Source organism: Nyctereutes procyonoides, unplaced genomic scaffold, assembly GCF_905146905.1.
Source record: "Nyctereutes procyonoides isolate TBG_1078 unplaced genomic scaffold, NYPRO_anot_genome, whole genome shotgun sequence".
Classification (NCBI taxonomy): domain Eukaryota; kingdom Metazoa; phylum Chordata; class Mammalia; order Carnivora; family Canidae; genus Nyctereutes; species Nyctereutes procyonoides.
The window spans coordinates 4,993,847-5,008,060 of record NW_026575044.1 but is presented as its reverse complement, the minus strand read 5'-3'; positions in this window follow the sequence as shown (position 1 = coordinate 5,008,060).

Below are 14,214 nucleotides of genomic sequence, written 5' to 3'. Positions count from 1 at the left end.
GGAGGCCGTTTCCCCACTTAGCAAACCTCAGACTCTCTTCTGCCTCCTGAACTACCACCCCAAATTCCATCTGCCATGTAGGACAACGGGACTTTTCTTAACCTATGTATCAGACAAGCATCTCACAGGCCTTAAGATGCCCTGGAATTCATCCTACTGCCTTGAGATGTAGTGTTAGGTGGCTTTACATGTTCACTACTTCTCCTAAGAATACATTATTCTAATAGTTTCCAACTCTTAATATTAGGAACTCTTCTGAAATGTTTACCATGCTCTGGAGCTTCCAGCAAATCATTCCTTTATGCTCAGGCAGTGGTGGAAAATAAAAAACAAAACCTTAGCACAGCCTTCTCAAATGCTACCCTTTCATGTACGTTACTTGGCTTTCCTCAACCCTAGGCTCTATGAAGGTGCTCATGTCTATCTATCCTTAAATCTTCACCATCGTCATTGATCTCCTTTAAACTGATTGTAATCCACTTTTTAAAAATTAATACAAGTTTTAATTAATTAATGCATTAAAGGTGCCTAACATTAGGTCCTTCATGAAGCCACTCATCCAAGGCAGGGTACAGCCAGCACCTGAAGTAGGAACTCCTGAAATGAGTAATTCCAAATATACTCAGAAGAGTAGAAGATAAAACTTTCTACAGACTAAAACACAACTAAATGGCCAGAATTTACCAAGACAAAGCCACTCAGATGTGGGTTCAGGAAGAGACAATGACTCTTGATTCTAAGGAACCAAAGATTTGTGTGGGTACTCTTGTGATCTCGTGTGTGTGTGTGTGTGTGTGTGTGTGTGTGTGTGTGCTGCTAAGAGGGCTCCTAAGTCCTGTTGAGGGCCAAATGACTCTTACAAAACAATATTTTGATGAGTTAAGTGTAAATGAATCAGAAACATACGGATTAAATTTCCCTTAATGCACATGGATTTAAAAATTAAGGGAAAAATGCTTGGTGAAGCCAATTTTGGCTTTTGCCAACCCCAAAGCTTTGGAAAATAGTTGGAGATGTCCAATGATCCAACTCAGGAAAATGTGGCCCACTTCCCCCTCTTCCTTTTATAAAATCTTTATTTGTTCACACACATGGTATCAAAAAAAGTCCATGGAGACATTTCTATTGGAGGTGACGCCTGGTTCTAAACAAGACTTTATGAGAAAACCCTTTGTTTATTTGTGAATTTGCCATGCATTTGCATTTATAGTGCATAATTAATTCAGGAATCTCCTGAAGAGGTAGTGTTCTTGCTTATCCCTCAGGAGAGAAGAAGCAGCATCCGTTTCTGCCTGTGTGCTAGTGTCTGTCTGTCTCTACATCATAAATATATTTCCAAAGGATTCTCAATGGAAAAATATCTTCTCTTAATTTTCTCCAGATGTTGTTCTTAGTAGGGATGATTTTTCTGACTGAGTGTCTCCTAAATCCTGCTGGGTAATTTCTGCACATGGTCATGGTTAACACAAGCGTGTGACGAATCCCAGATGTGGAAGTAATCAAAGTGATGTACAGATCTAAGGCAATACTCTGGGGAACAAATGAGGGCTGTTGTGAGGTCAGAACAATTAATAAGAGTCACACTGAAAGGTTTGGGAGTTGTGGGGTGGGAAGGAGTGTGAGCAGAAAGTGGGGGTGAAGAATGTGAATCCTTCCTATTAGAGAGTCTCCCTTTCTGTCTCGTAGAACATGGATGGGTAAAGGAGGATGAATATGAAAAACCTTTATAATTTAGTTATTATGTAGGTAGGTATCCTGCTACATGTGTTCTGAAGGAAAGATAACTAAGTTTCTGTTCCCTATCCAGAAAGCATTGATTGATATGATTGTTTGAATGAAAACCACTAGACCACTGTATATAGATATATAAAATAGGAAGACTCAAAATGGACATAAATAGTTGAGGAAAAAAAGAGTCTAGATAATATATGGCAGAAGAGAAACCCAGCAGAAATGTCTAAATGGTTTGGGATGGCAGAAAGTGGATGTGGAATGGGAAAATCTTGGATGCAAAAGTTGGCAACGACACCTATTTGTAGAAAAACAGGGCACAGTTTTTTCAAGTATAAAATGAATATAATATTACATATCTCAGATATTTAGATTGAAGGAAAAGAAGTCCTATTTCAAATGTTTACTCAGTAAGAAGTGCCATATATAATTGATTTGAGGGACTTTACTGAGGAGAAATAAAGTTGTCTTGAGTATTTTATTTAATGTTATCCTTCTTAAAGAAATATATAGAATTTTTAAAAATAAAAAAACATATATGTATATAATTATAAGTATATAATGTGCAAAACATATATTATTATATGTATTTCTAGTCTAGTAGGAACAAGAGACATTTTAATTTCATTCCAATTGGCAAGAATTAAGTTATTACTTGTGAATATAGATGCAAACATCTGAATTAAATACTATAATAAAAGAGTAATACCAGTGTAATTTAATTAAAAATGCAACGGTGGTTCAATATTAGTTAATGTATTTTCATCACATTGATGAATTGAAGCAGACAAACCATATGTTCACTTTGAAAGATGGCAAAAATTCTTTTGGTAAAATCCATCAGTTTATAATTTAAAAATATCTGTTCATAATCCATTAACAGAAGGATATTTTCTTAATATGATAAGTCATATGTGTATCAAATAATAGGCAGCCTCATATTAAATGTCAAAAACAATAGCCTGATCTAAATATCTGAGGAAGAATATAGAGATTTTTGCTATTACCACTTTAATATTTTCCTGAAAGCACGATACAATGCAATGTGAAAAAAATGAAAATGCTCATATACAAAAGGAAATGAAATACTATAAAATTCTGGGACACCTGGGTGGCTCAGCAGTTGAGCATCCGCCTTTGGCTCAGGGCATGATTCCAGGGTCTGGGATCGAGTCCCACATCAGGCTCCTTGCGGGTAGTCTGCTTCTCCCTCTGCCAATGTCTCTGCTTCTCTCTCTCTCTCTCTCTCTCTCTCTCTCTCTTTACCTGTATCTCTCATGAGTAAATAAATAAAATCTTTAAAAAAAAAAAGAAGTGCTATAAAATTCTGATTGTCTTTTTAAACTTAATTTTTCCTAAGCTCTAGAAGAATAAATGACAGCTTCCAAAAAAGAAAGATTGGCATTATTAAAAGACATAATAAAGCCATAATTATCAAAACAGTGCTCAATATTGTAGTCTTCCAGAGACAGGCAGAAAGTAACAGGAGAACGAACATGGATCGCTCAGGAAAAAAACCCATTTATATTTAATATTGTGTTAAATGCCAAAGATAACATTTCTAATCAGTAAAAAAACCTGTGGATTATCCAATAATTGGTGTGTACTTACTGTTAGTAAGTAGTTACGTACTAACTATCAGAAAGAAAGAAGGAAGGCAGGAAGCAAGGAAGAAGGGAGAAGGCAGAAAGCAAGAAAGTTTGACCTTGGACATCAACACAAAGTCAATTGCAGAGGCATTCAAGTTTTTAATAGAGAACTGAAAATCAAAGAGGCATTTGAGAGAAATTCAAGAGAATATTTTCCAATATTGAGCCCTGAAAAACTTCTTTAATTCTTAACGTAAATTAACAAAGAATGGGTGAATTTAGCTAAATTAAATTTTTAAGCTTCCTGTATATATAAAAAAGAAAAACAAAAACACAAGTCAATATTTGCAGCAAAGATGATGGCTGGTGGATTTCATTGCCATCTCCATTCTTGAGCTCTAGGATCTAGTCATGGTAACCTTCTTTCCTCTCAAACATGCTCCATACTCTGTTGCTCCTAGGTGCCAATGTAGTGTTCTCTCTTCTGATAAGGAAATGCCATTAACTTTCCAAAGTTTCTTTTAGAATGTATCACATGCTCTTATACAGCTCTTCTTCCCAAATCTTCCTGTCTGAAGAAAGAGTCTTATAGACATACAAAGAGATTTGTTTACAAAGATATACATTGCCACTATGCTGAAAAAGTGTAGTGTTCAACAACAGGTGATTATGTGTTTTCTATTTGAGTACCTCCCCAGAATAAAGCGTGCTGTCATTTAAAATGCTGTTCTAGTATGAAGGTTCAACCCTGCATGCTGTTTTTGTAAATAAAGTTTTATTGGAAAGCAGCCAAGATCACTCATCTACATATTGTCTAGGGCTGTTTTCTATCAACAACTGCAGAATTGAGCAGTTGGAGCAGAGACTTTGCGACCTTAAAAGTAAAAAAAATATTTGCTACATGTGCCTTTAACAGAAAACATTTGCTGACCATGTTACAGTAGAATATTTGGTGGCAATATAGATGTTAGCAAAAAAATGTAAATTTAAATATATATTAATATACACATTATATTTAATTGCTATTTAACTCTAATATGAAATACATGTGTATATCACATTGGAAGGCCATTAATGAAAAATTTTTCTTTGAGATCTTGGGATTACCCAGTATTTTTTCTTTTCTGTTTTATTCAAACTTTCCATAATTAATATATATTATTTTTAAGGCAGCAAAGTATATTAATAAATATTATTTAAAAGCAAAATGTCCATGTTACATGAGAATACCAGTCTCGATTAGCAGTTCCCCAAGATTCATTTTTTTGGACTTAATGAAACCCAACTCCAATTTTCACAGTGTATACATACCTAACTACCCCCAATTACACACACACACACACACACACACACACACACACACACACACATACACACTGGGTCCAGCAGTTTGCATTTGTGGTTAGCATCACAACTTGGGGCTTGGAGGGGGCTCAGAGGGAACAAGAACTTTCCTGTTTTCTCTTAATTTAATTGTTGCTCCATGCCTCTACCTACCTCAAGGAAAGAATTGGTTTTCTTCGTATTTATGGACTCAGTGTTCATCTACCCTTGGGAAGACAAATTGCTTCAATGTTTCTGGGGTTTCCTTTGGTAACTTACATCAAAAAGGTATTCCATTAAGCTGATGGTGAAGAAGAAGAAAACAAAACTAGTATACTAAACTATGGTAACGGGTGAAACCACAGATCTTAGGGGCCTCATCCTCCATAGCTAGTTTTACTTTGGGGTCATTGAGTGGAAGCCCACTCCTCACAACTAAGTGGTAGAAAGCTAATTCTATCCTCATTCTCCCCCAAGTTCTCAAGAAGACAGTTTCAGAGTTGATAATTAGCTTCTTAGTTTTTCACTGAAAGGGAGGAGTTAAAAAATTTGCCTCATAGCTATTAAATACTTATTAAGTAAGCACTGAATTGAGTATCTAAAAATAAACTTATTTCTCTCCTGGAGACTAATGTGCTTTAAGTTTTTTAATGTATTAATGTTTTAAATTTGCATAAAAATCTTACATCCCCAAACAGTCTGCATTTCCAAAAGGTTTTTTTTTTTGAAATGCCAAGTTGAATTTGGCATCCATTTAATAATATGCAAGACAGCAATGAATAATAATAATATGTGCCCAGTTATACAGCAGAATGTGAGATTAAGAAAGATTTTTAGCCTTTTCTTCCTCTCAAGAAAACAGAGCTAACTCCTCATTAGAGTTAGGAAATGAGTGACAATCTGAATCCTTCCAATGATTTTGCCAGTACTTTCATCTACACCTGGTTGGAGGGGAGACTTCCAGGGAAGGTGAAATCTGCTCGAAGAATCTGAGACCACTAGAGCTGAAAAGGGCACTCACATGCTCTCCAACCTTATATTTCCAGAAGGGGAACCTGACAGAGAGATGATATCAATTGTCCAAAGACCACTCAACTGGTAGTCTATTGAGCTCTTGAACACAAGGTCTTTCTATTTCTCCATATAACGCCTTTTCAACTAACCTTCTCTTCTCCCCTCTAGTCCACCCCTGGGCTGTGTTACCTCCAGAGTAATTGCAGCATGGCAGGCAGGGTACTACCTAGCAGCCTTTCTCTCATCGAGATTCTTACCACAGCACTACAAGGTATTGTAATTTCTTCTTTCACAGATGAAGAAACAGAGAAGTGACATAACTTGCACACAATCTGGAAGCCATTTCTGTTTAATATTCAAACCAAGGATCACAACTACTGCGGTTGGCTGTACTCCACTTGTCCTTGCCTGTTGGGGTCTCTGAAATAAGGTTGTTTTAAAGGTACAAATGATTACCACCTCGCCCCATGCTTTGGAAAGTAAACTTAATTCCTACCCTTTTATGCCTTTCTCTACCTACACATTTTGTAAAGCATGCAACAACCTTTTCACCCATACCTGGGGAGTAATAAGCATAGTCACCATTCAGATTTCCAGAGCTCTTTTTTACTGAGTGCCTGCTATGTATCATGCAATTTAAATATACTATCTCCCTGAATGTTAGAAATGACATCATTTGCTTCTTTTGTGTCTTACCTCCCCCCAAATACCTCGCTCACTTACAAGTGCCTAATAGGGCCCAATATAATATGATGGGTTTAATTGAATTGGCACCAGTTTCCCTGGAGACGACAGAGCACTTGTATAACTTTCAAGACCCTGGATCTCACCATTAATCACTGGTTTTGGTGTCTACAGAAGGGAGAACCAAAGTCCAGCCAAAATATGCACAGTGCCATCTCCAAGCAGCAGGGTGTAGCTCCCACTGGCTCCGTGTTGTTTCACAGCCTGTGGCATCTTGTCATCCGTCACAGTGGGGCCAGAACTTCCCCCTCTAGCTCTGAAATATGTGGCTTTCCCTCGTGTGCTGGTCTTTGTCACAAAAGCAGCCTTGCTTCTGACAGCCTTCCCTTGGAAGTAGACAGGCTTGGAGCCTGCCTGCTGAGTTTGGAATTGATGTGACTCCAACCCTAAACCAAGATGCAAAGTCTTTTATAGCTAACTTTAGAGAGAGGAGTGAATAGGATAGTGGGGGAGGAGGTAGAGGTGAGATATGTTGAAAGGTGGAAAAGACTTAAATAATTCTATTTAGAAAGGCTTTGGAGGAAATTGTTTCTCTGTTAACCTTGAAACACGAAGGCAGAGGACTCTGAGGGTACCCAGCCCTTGTGCAATTGAGTCTTATTGCCCTGTTCAGACCCACTTCAGTCTTTTGTTCAAGGCAGTGAGGAGTATAGAACAAAGTGAGGGGTCAAAGCTTCAGTCAGCCTATTGTGTCACAAGAAAACAATGTGCCCTGAGGACTTTCATAGCCTAAGTGACTTAAAAGGATTTTTCTTTTTATCTGGGAAGATGCTGTTTCCATTCTGAGAGGCATGGCATTTCCAGAGAGATGGTATCATCTCTTGTTGTGTTCTGGCTGCCGTTGTTGGTAGTTTCGCTTTAATAAAGTATATCATCATCCCAACCACGTCATCTTCCTTCTATACTGCAGGATGATTGGGTACACATCTGTCTATGGTGGTTTACTGCAGATTGTACAGTGGAAGGAAAATGAACATGGCCCCATTCAGTGGGTACTAAAGTAATGATGCATGTCAAAGCAGCCAGCACAGTGCTTGGCTCTTAGCAGTTTTTAAAGCTGTGTTACAGCATCCCTTCCTGTTATGGAGATACGGATAGCTTAAGACAGGGCACTGATATTGAAACAGATGAGATTAGTGTAAACTCTATCAACAGATCACCTAAATAAATAAATAAATGCTTTATTTAAATTATATCTAAGCAGAAGAACATTGAATGGAAAGAAGAAAAGGATAATACACATTGAGACAGGATAATATTGTATCTCAGTCCCTTTGGGCTCCTATAACAGAATATGATAGCCTGGGTAGCTTAAAAACAACAGAAATTTATTTCTTATAGTTCTAGAGGCTGACAAGTCTAAGATCAAGGCTCTAGCAGATGTAGTGTCTGCTGAGAAACTGTTTCCTGATTGTCTTCTCACTATGTCCTCACATAGCAGAGGGGAAGGAAGTTTTCTGGAATTTCTTTTATAAGGGCATTAATTCCATTCGTGGGGGCTCTGCCCTCATGACTCTCATTGTTTCACGATGTCTCCCCCACACACACACCAAATACCATCATACTGAGGATGGGATTTCAACATAAGAATTATGGGGAATCCAAACATTCAGTCTGTACCAGATCGCACAAGAGTAAGTAATCACTTACCTTTTATTTAACCTGAAACTTATCTGGACAAGATTTGGACAAAGCAAGCCTGGAATGAGAGAAGTGTGGTTAAATAGCACCTTGTACAGAGGTTGACTAGTATGGGTTTTTGGAGGAGCAAGGAGAGCATCCTTTAATTTTCCAGAAGAATTCAGAAAATTAGTAGGAAGAATGGGAGTCATGATGACTTCAATAATGCTGACACATGGGTGAAATAGTATAGACTGCAAATGGATAGATGGGTTGATGTGATTTGAAGGAGGGCAATAACGTTTGCCAATAGATTAGAATCTCTCTGGATACAAGATAATGCTGTGCCTCTCAACCACATCAAGTTGATGCTGACACAATTTTCTGATGTCATTTACGTTACCCACAGATGGGTTGGAAAATCTAGATCGAATAAATTCTCCTTTATCAACATTATCAAACTAGGCTGTGTAGAGAGGCTTAGCACTCTGTCCGTTAACACCAAGCTTGATATTTTTTCAATCCTACTGTGAAAACAGTCCTTCAGAAGCCCCTGTTCCTACTCTCTATGTGAGCAAGGCACTTCTATGATTCCTCAAAGCCCTGAGAGGTCAGAGAATGCTGGAGGTAGAGCCCCTAAACAAACAGCACCAGGCCATGCAGCAGAAGGCAGTTGGAGAGCTACAGGATGGAAAGCAAGAGGGAGGAACATAGCAGGAAGAAGGGTGGAGAAAGGGTGTATAATCATACAAATCACCTCAGAGCTGTTGGAGGTGAATCTCTACTCCAAAATAACCACAGCATGGAAAATATTATAAAGACTAAGATCTGTTGCTGTATTTCAACAATCATAAATTAATTTATCCTGGGACATGGAGTGCAGAGAGTTCATCTTTTCCTCAGCATTGCTATCGTGGACTGTTATGCCCTCTTTCAGACTGATTTGTCCTATTAAAACTTGTTTTAGATAATGATAAGGAAAGTGAGGCAAGCAAATTAGATTAGTCTGTTATGTTATTTGCTATTACTCAGTGAACTTTGAGAAGAGTGGACAGTAAGTGCTTTGGAGGTCTTAGCTGAACCAGTCAGTAAACCAATTGGCATTTAGAATATAAATTCCATATTGAGTATGGATTGAGGAAGGGAGACTATTTTGAAATCAATAGGGCTTTTAAACCCTAACTAGAATGACAAACATGTAAGCACAAAATGACTAAAAGAGAAGGAAAAGTATTGACATTGAGTAAAATACAAGAGAAAAGGGTAAGTAACAATTGCCAAAGAAGAGAAAGAAGCCATTAGGACCAGTTTTGTTTCTTAGGGAAGGCCTCTGTGCAGAGGCAGAGCAGTGCTGAACCTTATCGCATTGGTGATTCAGATAGAGCCATGAGCAAGAGTGTGCTGGTGGATGTATCCTGGATTCAAGGAAGACCATGGCACAGAGACTAGAGGGCAAGAGTGAAGGTGCTCAGTAGCATGGGAGGAGAGTATAAAGAATCTTTCCATCCATACTTGATGTAATTCAAAGTAATCAACACATTTAACACCTTAAATTTACAGAATGTTACGTATCAATTATATCTCAATAAAACGGGTGGAAATAAAGGAAGTAGCCATTGCTCAGTGTTGATTAATACAATTAAGAATAGAAATGAAAAGAAGTTGGAGGCAAGACTCCGGAATGGAGTGAAAAGGAAATTATTTAAGCATGAGATGATGAAAGCCTGACCCTGCACAGATATGTAGTAATAGCTGTAGAGAAAAGTTTGGTTGCTGAAGACCACAGCTAGTACACTGGATTTACTTTACAAAATGGAAATTCTAGTAGCATCTAAATATTATTTCTTTTAAATCTGGATTTGGGTACACTTGTATTTTTATTATGCAAAATATTTGATTGGTTACCTAAGCTGTGGGACTCCTACTGTTATTTTTGTATCCAGTAATTCCTTTTAAAACTGTCAGTAAAATTTCTGCATTATGTTGCTTCTGGTTTAGTGGGAAAGAATGTGCTATTTAGCTTTCCTCAGTAGGAAAGGAGACTGATAGCTGTTTATTTTAAATTCTGAAGTTTAGAAAACTAAGGCTGGTGCCTTCTTGATCAATGTTTTTAGTAAAAGCCAGTCTGGAAAGAAATGGAATGGATATTTTACCTTTTAAGAGTTATCTCTGCTTTTTCTCCATTTTATGCAGGAGACAATTAGATGAAGCTTTTTTTGTATGTCTGCTCTAAGGATAGAAAAATTTCCAAAAACAGAAGAAACCCCTTCTTTCAGATAATGTCTTTCTTCCAGAAACTGCTTTACTGGTTCTTTCAGGGGATTTTCTATCCTGCAAACATAATTCATTTTAGTGTAAGAGATGGAGAATCTGTCGTTCAATATATAATGACTGGGATGAAGTAGGATTTTTGCGCAATTGGCCAGGGAGAGGGAAGGAAGGTGTGTAAATACACATCTGTTCTCGGAAGTTCTTGCTGTGTATTTCTAAGGGGTGATCTAGTATCTTTAGATTTAAATCCAGAAATCTGTCTGTACTTGGTCACTCAGTATTATTAGTAATTATCCTTAACCTAGGAAGTTGTAAGTGACTTTCCAAGGAATAAGGGAAAAACTTTCTTCACTGAAAGTCAATCAATTCTGGTGCTGTCAGTTTCCTCAAGACTTTACTAAGAGTACCAAGAAAGATTTATATTTAGGGTATGTCATTTCCTAGTGGGTTTAGTCTCTTTCATTTTGTCTGTTAAAAGTCTGATGACTAATCAAATTACCTTGTTGGTTGAGCATTCACTCTTCTGCTACAGTCTTTCCCTGTTTCCTTCATGACATTTACTGATTCTTATCTCATTGTTTAATTGATTATCCCTCTGAAGAGCATTCTCTTCTCTCTGAACAATGTGTCACAACCTTTATAAATCAATTTAAAGTTTCCCCTCTCCAGTAATCCTAGATTAGTGGATTTCCTCAGCACGTAAGTATTCAGTATGAATTTTAAAAGATGGGTAAGATTTTCCCTGGAGAAGTGATATGGACTGAATTATGTTCCTCTTCCACTCTCTCCCACCCCATTCCCCCCAAAAGTTCACGTGTTAAAACCTTAATCTTCAACGTAACTGTATTTGGAAATAGGTCTTTAGGGGGGTAAATAAAGCTAAATTAGGTCAAAGGGTGGGACCTAATCTGACAGAACTGACTTTCTTACAAGAAGAGAAAGGACTATCAGAGATCTTTCTCTTCTAATGTGCATAGAGGAAAGACAGCTTGAAGATGCATGGAGAAGGTACCTTCTGCAAGCTGAGAGGAGGACCCTCACCAGCAACCAGCTCTGATGGAGTCTTAATTTTGGACTTTGAGCTTCCAGAACTATGGGAAAATAAATTTCTGTTCTTAAGTCACTCAATCTGTGATATTCTGTATGGCAATCTAACCAGGTTAATAAAACCAGTGTTGCAAGAAAGAACATCTAGGAAGAATGAGAACTTCTTATAAAGACCCAGCATGGAGAAGTGCATGTTGTGTTGATGTGGTGTGATCAGAGTGCAGGGTGCTTGGATAAATTATGAGAAGTGGAAGGTGAGTTCTGGAGAGACTGGAAAAAAGATCTTGTATGTAGTACAAAGAACTTTGCTCTATAGGCAGTGAGGGAGCCATTAGATCATTTCCACTGGATAGTCAGATATTTTTCTGTGACTGAAATTTCCGGCATTTGCCAAGAATTTTGGCTAATAGAATTGGCTGCCTGGTTTGTAAAAATGACTGTTGTCCATCCCTTCAATTTTCTTCACCATCCATGTTCAAAGAAGCTTCATTGAATAAACTCTGGTTTTGTCCAAGTCTTTTCCACCTTGGCCCTTTGTATCATTGTAAAATTTCCTCAGGATTCTTCAGCATTTTTGAAAGTTTAGTCTTCTCTTCTTTAATGTGCTGAGTGGAAAACAACATACCAGACCGGATGTCAAACTGAACTTGGATCGTGATAAATCAATTATGAGGAGCTGATAAAAATTTTGCTTAGTGTGGAAAACAAAACTGCAAATATGTAGTTTTGCAGCCATAATATGTCTGAATGAACTAACATGGATTCTGTGAGATGAACATTTTCTCTTTTATAAAGGTAGGAAGTCTCTAATCATATGAAATGGGGTCTTTAACCAAGTCTCTATGTGTAAGATTGACATAATATTGCCTACCTGACCAGCTTCACAGCACTGCTGCACAGGTCCAGTGATTAAAAGAATATGAAAAATGTTCTTTGTGGTTCATACCATTATCAAATTTTTATTCAGATTCTACTCATTTTTTAACTCATTCATTTACCATTTCATACTTTAACTAATACTCATTAACATCCAACCATGGTCCAGGCTATTATGTTAGATATTGAGGCTTCAACACTGAACAAGTGACAGGATCTTATGACTGGGCTAGGAACTGCTACACCAAGTAAGTCATTCTAAGAATGGTGTGTGTTACTAAGAAATCCAGGGCTTAGGAAGCATAAAACAGTCTCTCCTAACTAAAGGGGGCTGGAAAAGCCCTCATGGATAAAGTGATATTTAAACTTAGACTTGAAAGATGAGTGGGAATTAGGTAAAGAGCTACAAAGGGTCTGGAATGAACATCCTCCTAAGAATCTACAATTAATTGAAGTGCTTTCTGACGTCATGTAAGAAACAGTTTCAAAGAATGACCCTTGGATCAGCCATCCATCTCTGCATCTTAGTTGAAATAAGCTCATCTAGAGATTTAACTAAGACTGGTGATTAAATATGGCATGGAGAAAGTAAAGGGATGCAAATATCTAACATGCTTGGCTCCATCCCAGCTTTGTGTCTATAAAGAGGGATAAACTTAGGAAAGTCCAAGCCAGGGAAAATGTGCTGGCATCTCATCTTGGCAGTCAAAGACTTTTGAAATCATTGGCAACTATGCTTAATAAGAACATGCAAACTTCATCTAAACTAATTCATAATACCCTGATCACATCCAAATTATCAAACTAAATTTAAAAATTGATGAAACTCCAACCTCAAGAGAGTCAAACATCATTTGATGACAGTGTTTGCTGATGGCAACCCTATGCCCTACTTTTCATCCCAGTGCATTCAGGTACTTCAAAGCTCTATATAATTCCTTTTACAAGAAAGATACAGACATCTGACAATCTAAGTTTCTTTTAAAAAATCTTTTAATATCCAGTTTTAAGGCATTTTATTATGCTGAGAACACAATGTTAAAAAAATTGTTTTTACTTCTAATCCTTGTTCTGAATTAACTTTCACTGTTTTTTTATTTCCTACCCAATTTTCCTATTCCAGCAGTTTTTTGTCCATGAGTCCCATCTTCATTGGCTTTATTCCATTTCTCTTAGACATGTTTTCTCCTTTCATGGTGCCAGGCTTTGTGGTCTTGTCTTTCTGCTGTATGCAATTTCTTCCTTCCTTTCTTTTGCCATAAATATTCTGGCTTTTTATTTTCATTGAATTTTCCCAGGATTCAGATTTTTTTGTATTTACTTCTTTCTGTATCCTCTGGGTTTTGAGATCTCCATTTATATCTCTTTCATACTACCTTGTTTGTTTGCTTTTAGTTTATTGGCACATGTAAATACCTTCCAATATTTTTTTACCCCTGCTCTATATGCTACTTTATATATTCAAATAAGCTGACAGCTGTACCACCAGAAAAGAAAATACCAACTCTGACATCATTCAAGGCTGCTTAGAAATCATCGAGCTTCAGTGACCAGTGATAACCAGAGTATTTTCACATTCAACAATTTATGTTTCAAAATTACATGTATTTATACATCTATATATGCATGCATAAATAATGAACATTTTTAAATGTTCGTATTATGTACTAGGAAATTTACAGATTTCCTCTTGTCCATTATTTCTGTTGATACTTACAACAAGCTTTGAGGTATAGGACCATGTCCCTCACAGGAATTGGAGCACAGAGGGGTTAAAGAATGCTCCTAAGTACCATAATCTCTGAAGTGGCCAAGCCAGAATGTAAACCATGGCATCCTGCCTTTATATCCAAGCATCTTTCTGCCTCTGCTATTGTTCCTTATGCTGTTATTGGCATCAGGTAACATATGATGAAATGCTTCATATAAATGAAAGTGCTAAATAAATATTAACAATAATAGCAATAACTTCCTAAAGGAAAACTATTTCTTCTTTGAC